Consider the following 14,551-nt stretch of genomic DNA (forward strand, 5'->3'; position numbering starts at 1 on the left):
AAAATAACTAGAGGTAAATTAATGTTAATTGCTGCAGTCTATTTAAAATGTTTAATTCATTTAACCCTTTCGCACGTACGATCACACCGGTCGTGTGATCAGTCTTGGCTGGTCCCTGGAGCGTACGATCACACCGGTGTGATCAGTCTTGGCTGGTCCCTGGAGCGTACGATCACACCGGTGTGATTAGAACGGTCAGTGCATCACGTGATCAACTGCTAAATTCAAACGTGCTTTGGCGAGTCAGACGCGCTCAGTGCTTGTCATATATCACATCTATTCAGTGTTTTCAACCACATAATGTTTATTTTAGGTTTCAGACATTTAAGAATCACATAAGTACTAAAAAACATTTTTTTGAGTTTGTAAAATACACACTGATGTCTAAGAAAGCGGCAATAATAATCCTTTATATTATAAAAAGATGACATGTTTTATTCATATCAGATACACATTGTGTAAGTAGTTTTACATTTTACCCTATTCTTCTCCCAGTTCACCAGCCACTTACTTTCATGTATTTCGGGAGAAGTGGATGTAAATCCAACAGATCCGATTCTCTGACCTGTGGCACAAACTAACATGGCGCCGCCCATCGCGCATACAGCTAAACTAACGCGATCGTTATAAAGGTGTTTATACAACAAAAAACATCCACATGCACATATTTGACAATCGGAATATCAGTGTTTCATACTATAGCTAATAAATGTGTAAATATTTATAATAAAAAAGGAAAAATTACATAAAAGCAGATCATCATTCATTCAGCGCTGTGTTGTGGTTGCGCTGTGTCACGTGACAAGCAGTGACGCGTCACCATAGAAACCATAAAGTGACAGATTCAAAATAACGGTCGCCTTGAAAAACTCACGCTGGGGGGTCAATTAGAATATTTTAAACTTACGTGTGAACGGGTTAAATTAATTTTTTTTTATGAGTTTGAATGTATGATTCAATGACTCACTCATGAATACTTTCATATTTCATTCATGGATGAATCAGCGTTTTTAAACGAATCTCTCTAATTAATGAATGATTCAATGAAATACATTTTTAAGTCACTTGTCGCCACCAACGGGTGTGACATTTTAATTGATAGAATCATTATTTGAAGCACCAAGTTACTTTCAGAAAGATTTGCTCTATTTTGATCACTTTCATAGACATCAGTGTTTATCTCGGTTATTCTGTGATAATATTCATATTTTTTAACACTGAAACAACAATACTGTGTGGTTAAAAAGACTGTTTGTGAAGCTGTTTCGTACGTAAACATGACAACTGCTCTCTCGGGCCAAGCGGCAATGCGAGTGCAGATTTGAATGTTCATTAACTTTTTGTCAAAGTTTTAATAGACAGGCAAATCATTGTAATTTAGGAATGACATCGCCTGGGTGTTTGAATCCAGATAGCGGTCTTTAAACGCTCAATCATGTCCCCATCAAGTCTTCATATATTGGTTAAAAATATTAAATGGACAATTTATAAAGATGAAAATCATTCAAGTTGCATAATCTACTTTTAGATTCTACCATTCTGTTATGGTAGGAGAAGAAATTTAATGTTTCTTTGGCCATCTCGACCTATAACTGTCTTACCAAACAAATGCTTTAACGCCATGTTAAGCAGACAAAATACAACAGACCACAAACAAACATCATATGCAAAATTTGCAGTTGGAGTTTGTCTGATTACTACAAACAAAGCTTTTAGCTGTACAACCTCACTACACGGCTCTTAAACAGAGCATAATAAGTATCAGTGTGTAGTTAATACACAAGTCAGATCACTCTCGGTAAACCCGCACATTCAACACGGAGTGTGTTGTTAACACGAGACGTTTATTTGCATCAGAAAAACGCCTGCACTACAGCACAGCTCTTGTGTATCTGTGTACATACTTCCCCTCGTAAAGGGGGCATAAAACAAGCAAACAGAGCGAGAGGAGCCTCAAGTGGAATCTCCTGAGCTAGTGGAACACTTAGAGACTGGGGCCCCTTTCCTCCGCTGGCCCCGTTCCCTCTCTCTCTCAAACCTCTTTAACAGTCTGCTGCTGCTGCTGGGGGCTTGTGTGTTTGCCAGTCTGCCCTGTTCTACCAGAGAGAGAGAGAGAGAGAGAAGAAGGAGACGAGGTACATTGTGTGTGTCTGTGTATGTGTGAGTGAAAACGAGAGAAAAAGAGACTAAACAAGGAGTGAAAGGGGGGAAGATAAAGGAGAAAGTAGGAAAAGAGAAAGAGAGGGAGGATTAAAGAGCAAGAGCTGGCAGTCGGCTCACACACTCCCTCCCCCTGCTGTAACTCAAACCTCTCTACAGTCGTCGTACAAACAGCCACGCCACCCCTGACCTCACACACATACACAAACTCACACAGCCTCGCTCTCATACACGCAGAAACCTTGGGGTCAGTGGGCGGAGCTTATCGAGCATGACTCCTCCCATATACTCCAGAAACACACACACACACACACACTAGGGCTGATATATTAAATACTCATGATATAAGATTAGGCAACATTTATTGTCCTTTTTATTTGTCAATTAAGTTTTCCTAGACTTCTTTCATCTTCCTCCTTGTCGTGCATCTCGCACATATGACAGTCCCAAGACTGTGATGATGTCATATACCATAAACCTAAGTAGCTGAAGTTGGTGAGTTCGATTCATTCTTATGAAGCATTTCAAATAATTTTAATCGTTGATTTAAAATAATGATGCTGCTGGCATGACAGTATTCATTTAAACTGCAGTAGAAAAAGAGCCATTAGATTCGGCAAGATTGATTCATTTCTGTGAATTAGCTCAAACTGTCCTTTTCAATGAATTAATTAAAAACCGGATGAAATAATTCCCTCATTTGTTTGCATCAACACTCAAATATGTTAAAGTCGGCATGAAAGGAAAATTCACTTATTTTCTAAATGAACGTTATTGATCCTATTGTGAACAATTCATCCATGCATAAGTGTAATTTCTAACAATATTTGTTAACCTTGACATTTTTTTTATCAAAATATCATAACTTGATCTTTCGGTGAAACTGCCAGAATTCTCTCAGGTGACGTATACCAAGTTTTTCCAACCATTTAATCCACTTAAATCCATTTAGTCCACACAGAAGTAAATGTTAACAGAAAGTGTCACTTTTCATGCATAAAAAATGTTAGAATATAAATATAAAACATAAAACATATTTTAATTCATATTTTTCAATTACCGGTATATAAAAAAATGGAAATGATTAAATATTCTTCCTTGTGCTTGATTTGTAAAAAAAAAAAAAAAAAAAAAAATATTGGATTGTTTTTTTTTACTGTATTTTACTTCTTGCAATAAAAATTTCAAACCAACTTGGTAACAATAAATAAAATTTAAATAATCAAAATTTGACAAAAAAAGTTATATGTCAAGATATAATCTTCCTAGCTATATTATTCAGCCCTAACCTACGCAAACCAGGGCTCTGAACCAGTTCAAGGAACGGAAACAGGAAACAAACCGGAACAGGAACATAAAAAACGAAACCGATATCAAGTTTAATCATTCTGAACAAAAACGCTTATTTGAAATTACCATTAACAGGTTAATAACATTAGTTTATCGATTGGTTTAATATTTTAATTTGGCAGTTAACCAATTATGAATTTTATGCAAATGTGACATTGAGTCATCCAAATGAGTGACATGTCTGCGCTCAGTTGTCAAGTCATCATAGGTAAGTCGCATTAGCAATGTTGGATCTCAGGAGTTTTTTCGAGGAGATGTCACTATTAAAACTATTAAAGTCCCCGTGAACCGGAATATTGAATAGAGGGCAGGGTGTTACTTTAGCGCTCCTCCTCTCCATCTCTCGCTCATAGCAGACTAATGGTTTGAGGGGAGTGGTTAAGCATTTTCAACCCACTGACGTCATCAGAAAAGGAACGCCATTCCAGACCGGAGTAACTTTTCTGATTTTGATTAAAGATTACCACGACACACCATTTTTTTCTGCGTATTAAGCACAGATTAATTGTTCACCACAAGACTAATATGCGCTAACAAAGTAAATAGGGTCGATTTTGATTTCATGACAACTTTAAAGGGTAACTAAACCCCTGGTCAGAGCCTGACTCCACCCACTGGCAATCGGCATCCGACGATGCTAGCGAAGCAGCCGCGCAAGAGAGAATTGGGCCAGTATCTGAGTGGATTATTATTACTATTAACCTACGTTAAGCATATTTTGCCGCTATGTGAAAAAAATATCCAGCAAAACACGCCGGCGGTTGTGGAGTCCATGCAGGAAGAGCAGCGTTTGGCACACAAGTGCATGTAAACACTGGCGCCTAATTTCCAAGTCTGGTGGAAAGTACTAACTAATTATGCTTCTAACCATACTAACAACACTAAAAACTATGCAAATTAACTACCTAGGCTACACAAAATAAATAACTATATAAATGATATGCTAACTAGATGCTAATATGCGCTACCCTGGTCGTTTTCAAAACTTGTAATTCCAACTCCTGACTTGCTCTGGTTTTGACGGAACCAGATGCTTTTATACCAGGGGCTGCCAAGGGCGTGGTGAGCTCGCACCAAGGGCGTGGCAGAGTACCGTCACAGGGTACCCCTACGTCACAGGGTACCCCTACTTCAGGAGATTCCGTTTAACCTGAAGAGGGCAGCACTCAGACGTTTTTTACACCATATATTTTAAAATTAAAACACTTTATACCCAAATGTCAAAAAATTTACTTGAATCAATGAACAGCATTTATGAAGCCCCATTCTTACAGATCATTAACTAAAAAAAAAAAGTAGTTTTAGGGTTTAGTTACCCTTTAAAGATTTACATTTAAAAGTGTTTTTTAAACCAGCGAAAATTGCACGTTAGTGTAGAACTGCTACTATTAAGGAAATTTAAAAAATAATTAAACAAGTTAGCATTGTGGCTTTATTATGGTCAGGCACTTGCATGTGTCATTATATTATTAACAATTTACCAAAATCAAGCTCAAATGGAGTTAAGAGGTTTTTCGCCAGCGAATGTTGAAAATGTGTGTTTTGTCAGTCATTAGAACAGCCACATCTGAGGCAGCAAATGCATTGAATTACTGGTAACAAAGTTTATTGCAGCATATGTGGGCACTTTGTTTTTCCTGTCGTTTAAAACATTTGGCCAAAATCGTATATATTGTTATTAGGGGTGGGAATCTTTTACCATCTCACGATTCGATTCGATTCCGATTCTTGAGGCCACGATTCGATTCAAAATCGATTTTCGATTCAAAAAGATTTTCGATTCAAAACGATTCGATTCGATTTTATCCATAATGATTTCTAATCGGGTTTCTGATCATGATCTACTCTCATCTGCTTTGCTATACAGAATGACAAACGGAGACTTTAAAGTGTCTTTTTCACATTTATTAAGTTCAATTCTCAGGGAAGTGCCTTTTATCAAAAACATGTTCTCAATTGCTACTCATTAGTATCTAGCTATAAAATAAGTTGGAACAAAACAAAAGTGCTTCTTCATAATACAAAATGGTTGAAAATAGATGCAGTTTACCACAAATATCATGTAGAACACAACCGGTGAAGACAAAAAAACATCTATAGCCTATTTCTCAGTCAGACACAGTAACTTAAAGAATAACAAGTTATGAAAATAAAGTGCTTCTTTCAAAATGAATAATAGTCCTACCCCTAAGCTACCTGGCGATGAAGCAGCGATAGACCGAGTCTTTTTTTTTTTTTTTTTTTTTGCCCTCTCGGAGTTGGCAGGGAGTTTCGTGAAGCACTGCAGTGTGTGTTGGTCTGCAGCTGGCGGCTGACTGTACGTTCACACCGCCGCCGACTTGAGCTGCAAAAAAGCTATAGCCGCCCTGTCAAGGACGCTTGTCAAAAAGTACGGGGAATCTTGTTGACGCTTTGGCCGCTCTGACGTAGCAGCATTCACAATGAAATGTAAACAGAAAAAACAAGCAATGCATTCGGCAGTTTAGGATATCGCACAAGATTTGTCAACACAGAAACCATTTCATCACTGGAGAGTTTTTTTCCCGACAACATCGTATTAATTGATTTTGATTCATATGCGCGAGGGAGAGAGAGAGAGCAGACAGCGCTCGGGTGAGTGCGCGCGCGCGGCCGGCTCTCTCTCTCTGCTCGTTCTTATGCCCTGTCAAGCGCGCCCTGTTGAACTGACAGGACTTAAAACACATGCAAATGGTAGGAACGAAAGATCTCCCTCTCATCCATTTGCTTCCTTTTTGTTTTAGTGATTTGCCGCTCACGTCCCGTTACAAAAATGGAGGCGAACAGCCAGCTGATTTTATTTATTTATTAAATCGATTCTTGGACATTTCAGATCGATTCTGAATCGTTGCCAATGAGAATCTAGATTCTGCTGTGAATCGATTTTTTTGGCACACCCCTAATTGTTATCTTATTCAAATTCTTATTAAAAAAACAAAGCGCTATGCACAGACTGTATTGGCTACGACTAGACGGCAAATACAACTCTTCTCTACTCTTTCCACTGGTAATGTTTCAGAAGGAATTTTTGAACAGAACAGAAACGTTAAAATACTGATTCTGCTCGGAGTGAACAGATTGATCCCCCCCCCCCTGGTTTTTAAGCCCTGACGCAAACACACTCATGAGGCAGGAAGAAGGACTGAGATTGAGTTTGCTCAACCCTGTAAACACACACACACACACACACACACACATTGTGATACTGGCGGCTGGTACCGATCCAATACTCAAGGGAGGTGAGTGTCTGTGAACAGGGTCTGGTTCCCTGTTTCGCCTGAGATCTGAGGCTCTTATAGAGCTGTTATACAGCATCACCCCCTGTGCCACACACACACACACACACACACACCCCAACCCAACCAATCCCAGCTAACACAGCAGTGCAAGGGGGCGTGTGGTGAACCGTAACCCGGGGCGACCAGAGAGTATTATCGCTCGGGCTCCAGCTCTTTTACGAGGAGAGAGAGAGAGACTGCGGTGGCTAGATATGGCTTCACACACACATGCACACGCTTAAACGCACACAAAGCACTGTGTATACTGCGGACAGAGGGGAGGGACACCAAAACTGCAGTGTGTGTGTGTGTGTGTGTGTGTGTGTGTGTGTGTGTGTGTGTGTGTGTGTGTGTGTGTGTGTGTGTGTGTGTGTGTGTGAGAGAGAGAGAAAACCCAGTCCTGCGAGTAAGATTCGGCTCTGTTCAGGTGCATAAAGAGAGAGTGAGGAAAAGGGGGGGAAAGAGGCCTCCGTCTTGTTGCCATGACAACTCCGACCTCAGCTCTCCCTCTACAGTGCCATTAAAACCCTCAGGCCGTCAATCATCCGCCAGTAGGGAGAGCGTGTGCATGTGTATGTGTGTGTGTATGCATGTGAGAAGGGAGGGACCAAGCTTTTCAGCGCTCGTCTCGTTGCTCACTGATTACTGCCATCATCTCATCAACCCATTAAACAGCAGCTCATTTCGGTATACACACCTCTACACCAGCCACTAAATAACAGTACTCGTGTAAACATAAACATACACAACACACGCTCTCTCGGGTATTACGCTTCAGCACGGTACTCAATACCCGCTGCACAAGTAAACAAACACTCGAGCATGCTCGCATAAACACTTGGGGTTTACATCTCAACACCAGTTGCAAAACTAATATTCGACACCCAGTTCACAGAGCTTGAGAAAATAGACACACGTGGCTCTTACTAAAAAGTACCGTGAGTGTACCACAGTTGGCCAAGAGTATCAGAATGAAATTGTGTGACTAACATATTCATATAACTTATCATAGCATGGTGAGAAGAAAGAAATTACAAAGCATGTGTAAAAAAAAAAAAAGAATTGGCATGGTAATGGGTAAGACAATGTTGTATGTTTGGTCTTGGTGGAATAGATCTGCTATGCTGCTGCTGCTTTTATTTATTTATTTTTTATTTGCTGTACACTATAGCGTACATGAATTACCCGTAGCAGATCTATACAGATGGAACTGGGGAAGGTGGAGGGCTGGCTGGCTACTGTTACGACAAGAACCAATCAGCTGTGCCCTATAGATAACGATGTGATTATGAACAGGTGAGTAAAAGCACCTATTAGTCTGCACCATCTAGTTTCATGCCAGAACTTTGAATTTCTTATTTTCAACAACAACAACACAAAAAAAGTTAATATCCATTTTTTTATACCACTATGCTTTATTTAATTTATTTGGTCTCGTTTTTTGGGGTATTGTTTCTTTGCCAAACAGTTCCTACACAACACACTGCCACTCACAAACATACAGCTCAATAAAATATGATTAATAAAAATATCACCAATGCTGCTTCTCTCATTCATTTGCATTTAAAGCTGAACTTCAGTCAATTACAACTTTAAATGTTATCGGGCCGAGTAGCGGGACCTGTGGCATCCCTGAATGCCTGGCTGCTGTAAATAGTCTCTTCTTTAAAGACAGACCTCCAAGCAGCTGTGCAAGTTATTAAAAATGATTCAGCAGGCAAAGTGGGAGGCGAGAATCAGACCCTTCAGCTCAGTCCAGCATCCTTAACCTTTGCATATCTCCTCCTCTCCAACTCTCTCCTGATGGCATTCTCTCTGGTGGCTTCCATATCCTTGCTTTCCTCTCATTTGCGTTTCTCTCCACCCTTTCGCTCTGTTCCCATCTCTCTTGTACTCTTCTGTGCAGCTGGAGTTGAGTCTATAAAGATTAGCTGGAAAGACCTGCATGCATAATCAAGCTGAGGACAGGACAGATGTGTCGTTAACCGAATGGGAGATGTGCATGTGTAAGAAGCTGTGAAGGAAAGTGAAGTGAAAGTCGGCCGTGAGGTGAGGCTAGTCCACTGACTAAAGCAACTCCAAGCACAGAGGTACCAGAACCTCAACATCTGTCATCTGTATCTGAACTTTATGGGCCTAAACCCAGTTTCTATAGGTTGTCTGTGCTAAAGAACAGCTTCCATCCTAAAATGTAGCCTGTTTAATGCTTGTTTTTAGTTAGAAGTTATACCTGTAGTTCTGTGGCAAATAGAAAAATAGCCAATTAAAGAATATAAGAGGATGGGTGAACTTAATGAGAGGCACTAAATATAATGAATCTGTTTGAAATAACAGTAGAGAATGAACTTTATAAAATTTGGTAATTGTAGCTTTTTTACCAACAACAACTAGCCACCAAATTCCCATAGCTTTTGGGCGTCCTTTGAAAGATCTTAAAGCTAAGAGAGACATCATTCTCATCCACTTTTACTTTCGTCAATACAAATACAATCATCATCCTTTATTGGATGGAAGCACATGCATCCCATGACAATCTTCTGCAAAACAGTTGCTAACATGTTACTTTAAAATGTGATAATTGGACTAGTGTCAGCAGGTTAACCAAAGCTGAAGCCAAAGCACGTCCATCGGGGCATTATGTTCAGTTCAGACCTGCGGCCTGGAAACGGTTTTAACGCAAACACACCAATGTCCCCGAGCATGTCTGTTCATATGAGCCTCACATGCCAGTGAGCGCTGACCCACTCGCTATCACCTTCCACAGATAAGACACGGAGATAAACACCTGTATGGGGAAAACACACAGCAGATTCCATCTCGGCAAACTTAACTCCGGCACTGTGAACTACTACTAATGAGGCTAACATGCTGAAGTACTCTAACAGAACAAGAGAGTGAGGGAGAGAGGTGAAAGCCAGGCCTTGTAGCCTTTCATTAGGCCGGTGACAGCCCCACAGGGAGAATACTATGTCACAGACCTCTGTGAAACAAAAGAAATGAGGGGACAGAAACGGCTGCCAAGACCACACTGCTAATTGGAGATAATTAATGCCATTAATTAGGCACTGAGAGGGAGGGAGGCAGTTATGCAGAAGAGAAACAGGAGAGGGACAGTGAACAGTACCGGGAGAGCACCAAGGAGTTTCTTGTTTGCGCTCACAGTGTCCAATTCCTCTGTGACCCGGGTAAGAGGGGGTAGATGGCACCTCTGAGCGCACCTTTTGGCCCACGGAAAATCCGCAATGCAAAATAAGGCAGTGCACTTTTAAACTCGTAGCCACAGAGGGAGAGTTACAGGCAATGGCTCAGCTAAAAGATACAAAAATTTAATATTATGGACAGTACACTGGTTGCTCCCTCAGTCCACATACATTCCAGTGAACACGCGTTTATGTAAGGGATAATCCTCCGCTTTGCGTCGGGTGGTTTTATGCCTCCACGTTGTGCATTAAAATCGTTTAATGCACACTGCACAACTAGCCGTGGATTATCCCGCTTATACCATGGTCATCTGCCAGCATTGACAACTTAAAGCTGTTATAAATTTTGACCGGAAGGGTAAAAATGATGGTTATCTTTGTCAGTTACAGCTCGTTAGATCTAGCAATCTGCCCGCTTTAAAACAGACACATAGATAAAGTAGTGTGTAACATTACATTTACTTGAATTAATGAACTACAGCATTTAATTGAATTGATTATAGAGAGAGAGAGAGAGGTGTGTGTGTGTGTGTGTGTGTGTGTGTGTGTGTGTGTGTGTGTGTGTGTGTGTGTGTGTGTGTGTGTGTGTGTGTGTGTGTGTGTGTGTGTGTGTGTGTGTGTGTGTGTGTGTGTGTAAAACCACACAGAATTCTGTGTATGTAAGTGTTACGTATGTGTATGTGTGCTTCAATGAAAACAGCACAATATAGAACGGTGATTTAATGCACAGGAATTTCCAAGTCAGTTCAATGGTTGTATAGCACACCTTCCAGCCAATTAGAATTGAGTATTCAGACAGACCATGGTATAAACATGTAAAACATAGAATGTGAATTCCACCAACTGACACACAATCAGGTGTGACACGTCTTATGATTAGCTATATACATAGAAAAATCATTAACCATAATTTAAAATAACTATTAATAACTTGTATAAATAAGAGCCAAGCAGTGTATACATTTACCATAGAAATTTTAAAAGTTCTGAAGCTTTGTTACAAAGTAGATAATAAAATGTAATTGAAATTGTACCTGTACAAAATTGAGTGTATTTTGTTGTGTAATAGATCTGCTCATGCATTTTAGGGTAATATACAACAGTGCCAAACAAACGACTCAACTGCTCATATCTTTACGCGACTAATTGAAAAACCTGAAGAAATATTTAATTAACTGAGAAGTACTTGAAGGCTACATGTCACAGTTTTGACTTAATTGTTTATTAATATTTAACTTTCAAAATGAAATAAATGAGAGTAATCATTAAAAAAAATTACAGGTATTTGAATTCACTACTTAAATTTTGGTATGGTGACACCCTATGCCATTCTAAACCAAGGTATGATTGTATTACTGAGGCAGAGGGACAGAAAGACAAAAATATGCTCATAAAACCAACTCATTAGGATGAGCCTGCTAAACTCTTTTTGTTACCTAATTTCTAGTAACTCTCTCCAAACCCTGCACAATCACATTGAGGAAAGCCATTTGCAGGCACACTCCTCCTTACACACTGACCTGAGCCCAAACGTGCAACAAATCCTCCTCATGCTTTTGAAGCGAGCCACTATTGTAAATGAATATGGGTGAACACTGTGGGCCTTTGGGATACGACGTCACTTCATACTGAAATGCTTGGGCTAAAATGCAGAACGACTTTAACTCTGTTAACAAATGACATATCAGCGGAAAGATGGATTATATAATGGAGCAGGATTCAAACTCAGAGTCTTCTCACTCATTTGCTTCTTAATAAAAGGATTTTGGTTGTGGTAAAGTTACTAACTATACCATTTAATTATACAAGAGTCAAGACTGTATATCACTTCAAGAAACTTCTCAACTAAGCAGACAGGCAAAACAAGTTGTAGGAGAGATCAAGAAGACCTCTGATAAGTCAGCGGGATCCTCTTCAATAGGTTCACGATCTAGCAAAGACAACAGTAAACAAAAATAAACTGATTTTTTGGGTCTCCATGAGATCTCAATCACCACTGATACAGTTGGGCGATATTGGCAGTCAACTGGTGGAGATTTTGCTACACTTGCAAGTCTTCCTTGAACTTTAATGTCCTCTCTATGACCAAAATAATTTAGACAAGCCCGTTTTGACCGACCGGTTTTGGTGTGGAACCTCCTGTGTGCTCCGAGCAAGCTCTCTAGTAATGTCCTCAGCATGGCGCAAGCACACAGGTCAGATAAACAACCGGTCACAACATCTCTTAATCCAGTGTAAAGCCGGAGCTCACCCCGTAGAGAGTGCAAGAGCTCAGAGGATGGGCTGACAGGGCAGCGGACACAAACATCAAGCCTTACTGATCATTCTGGTGGTCTATGAAACTGCCTGCATGTAATACAGCGCTAATAGCAACAGGGGGCGCTCTGTGCAGAGCTACGCTTCCCTGCCTTATTCAGATTTTAATTTCATGTAGTATGGGTTATCTGTAAATAAATTAAATTACCATGTTACTTGACATAATCCAATTATGTTTATAAATAGCAATTATCAGTTCATCCAACAAGTTCTGTCATCATCTACTGAAACCCAAAATAATATATTTTGAAAAGTTTTTTATTATTATTGTTTGTTCATACAGTTGTTTTGGACCCCATTGACTTTCACTGTATAGACAATTTATATATTGTGTTTCACAGAAGAAAAATAGCCATACATGTTTGGAACAACTTGGAAAAACTTCATTTTTGGGTGTGCAATCCAATCATTTCTTCAACAAAATTCTAGCAGTAATACTTTTCAGAACGACCGCCTGGCATTTAAATCTTCTTTGGGCCCGATCAGATACTGCAGATAAAGAGCGTGGAGTCGAATAAAGTTGTCAGGGCTTCCTCTCGGCAGCTTGCAGACTGCGAACAGGCACTTGCATGTCATTGGGGCAACCTGCACCAGCATCTCCATGAATAAATAACAACACACCTGAAAATATCCCTGCAGGCCATGCCAAACACCACAGCACATACAGTTTTATCACTCCCTCAATGTCATGGAATTTCATCCCTCGCTCGCTCGCTCACTCTCCTCCGTTGTGTCGGTGCGTGCGAGACAGCGTTACGCAACGAGAGGCAAAAGTGTGTGTTGTAGGGTGTGTTAGGCATTAACTATACATTTAGAGTGATCTTTGTTTTCCTTTAGATGTTTAACCCCTCCCCTCCCATCAATGCTCCTTTTTTCCATCCAACTTCTGGATCTGATTTGGTAAAGCTCATGCATGCACACATGGTGAATGTTTAAAAGAACTTCTATGTCATTTGTAATCATGTCCACGCTGACATACTGCTGTTAGAGAGTATGATTGCTAGATGCCCAAAGCTACAAATCATTTTAACAGCATATTTTCTACACAACATATAAAAAAACATTTCCCATTTTGTGAAACATCTAAATGGCATTATAAAAGCATGTTCTTGAGAATCATCGTGGAAAAGCAGTAGCCTCGAAGTATACTGGGGAACTTTGCCTTTCTAAATTGTATCATTTAGGTATGCTACAAAACCACTGTTACAGTTTTTTTCACCTTTAAAATCATAATACATTTGTATGAGATCTTTAGGATTCTTTTGTTGATTTTGATATGTTGTGTGCCGAATGAGATCGGCATAAATCGTTTCTTAACGGTTATAAGTGATCTCATCAGAAATAATATTAATTGTTTTATACTTTTCACATATATGCACATAATGGATATTTTACAGAATAATGATAATAACAACAACAACAGACCCCAAAAGTAGAAAAGTGTTAATATAATAATAATAGAAATAGATGTTATATGTTTTTATATTATATGTTATATGTTGTTATGTTATGCTATATGTTCAGCCACATTTTCCACAAAAAATCAGCACTGTTTTCAACATTGATAATAAGAAATGTTTCTTGAGCAGCAAATCAGCAAATAATTTCTGAAGGATCATGTTTAATTGAAATAATATTTTTTTTTGATCAAATAAATGCATCCTTGTTAAGCACATGACACTTATAAACAGTATTATATTATATTATATTAGATTACATATATATTATAAAAATAAATAACCTGTTAATAATCTATCTCTCCCAAGTTTAAGTCATAATAGTAACAAATAAATTTGGCAGAAACAATGATTACATGGTATATTTTTCAAAGCGTTGTGGAGACTTAAAAATAATAAAACACAACATAATACGAACAATGACAGTGCAAACCTCCAGGCAACAGACTGACCTAGAACCAGAGACTTTAAGACCCTGGGGAGAGTCGTACCCCCTAAAACGAGATCTCACACACACACACACACACACACACACGCACACACCTAAGAAAATTCCAAGCTCTCCCTCCCCCCTCCTCCTCTATGCTAATTCTGTGAGTGAACGCACAGGCCGCCGAGTCCCAAGAGAAGGAATAGTGTTGCTTGCTTCTACCCTTCCCTCTCGTACTCCCTCTATGGTTTCTCCCTCCCCCCTTTTGAACACCCCCCCCCCCCCTTTTTTTTTTTTTTGCCAAGAGGGGATGGGTGTCAGCAGCTTGCAGAAGCTGTTGCC

At 39.5% G+C, this 14,551-nt stretch overlaps 1 protein-coding gene across 2 annotated transcripts in view; it reads right to left on the bottom strand.

Moving 5' to 3' along the window:
* LOC306997992 (single-stranded DNA-binding protein 2) overlaps window positions 1-14,551 on the bottom strand; it is a 69,776-nt gene that overhangs the window by 18,162 nt on the left and 37,063 nt on the right. The window lies entirely within an intron of this gene.

Source organism: Phoxinus phoxinus (genome assembly GCF_949152265.1).
Source record: "Phoxinus phoxinus genome assembly, chromosome: 5".
In the NCBI taxonomy this organism is placed as follows: domain Eukaryota; kingdom Metazoa; phylum Chordata; class Actinopteri; order Cypriniformes; family Leuciscidae; genus Phoxinus; species Phoxinus phoxinus.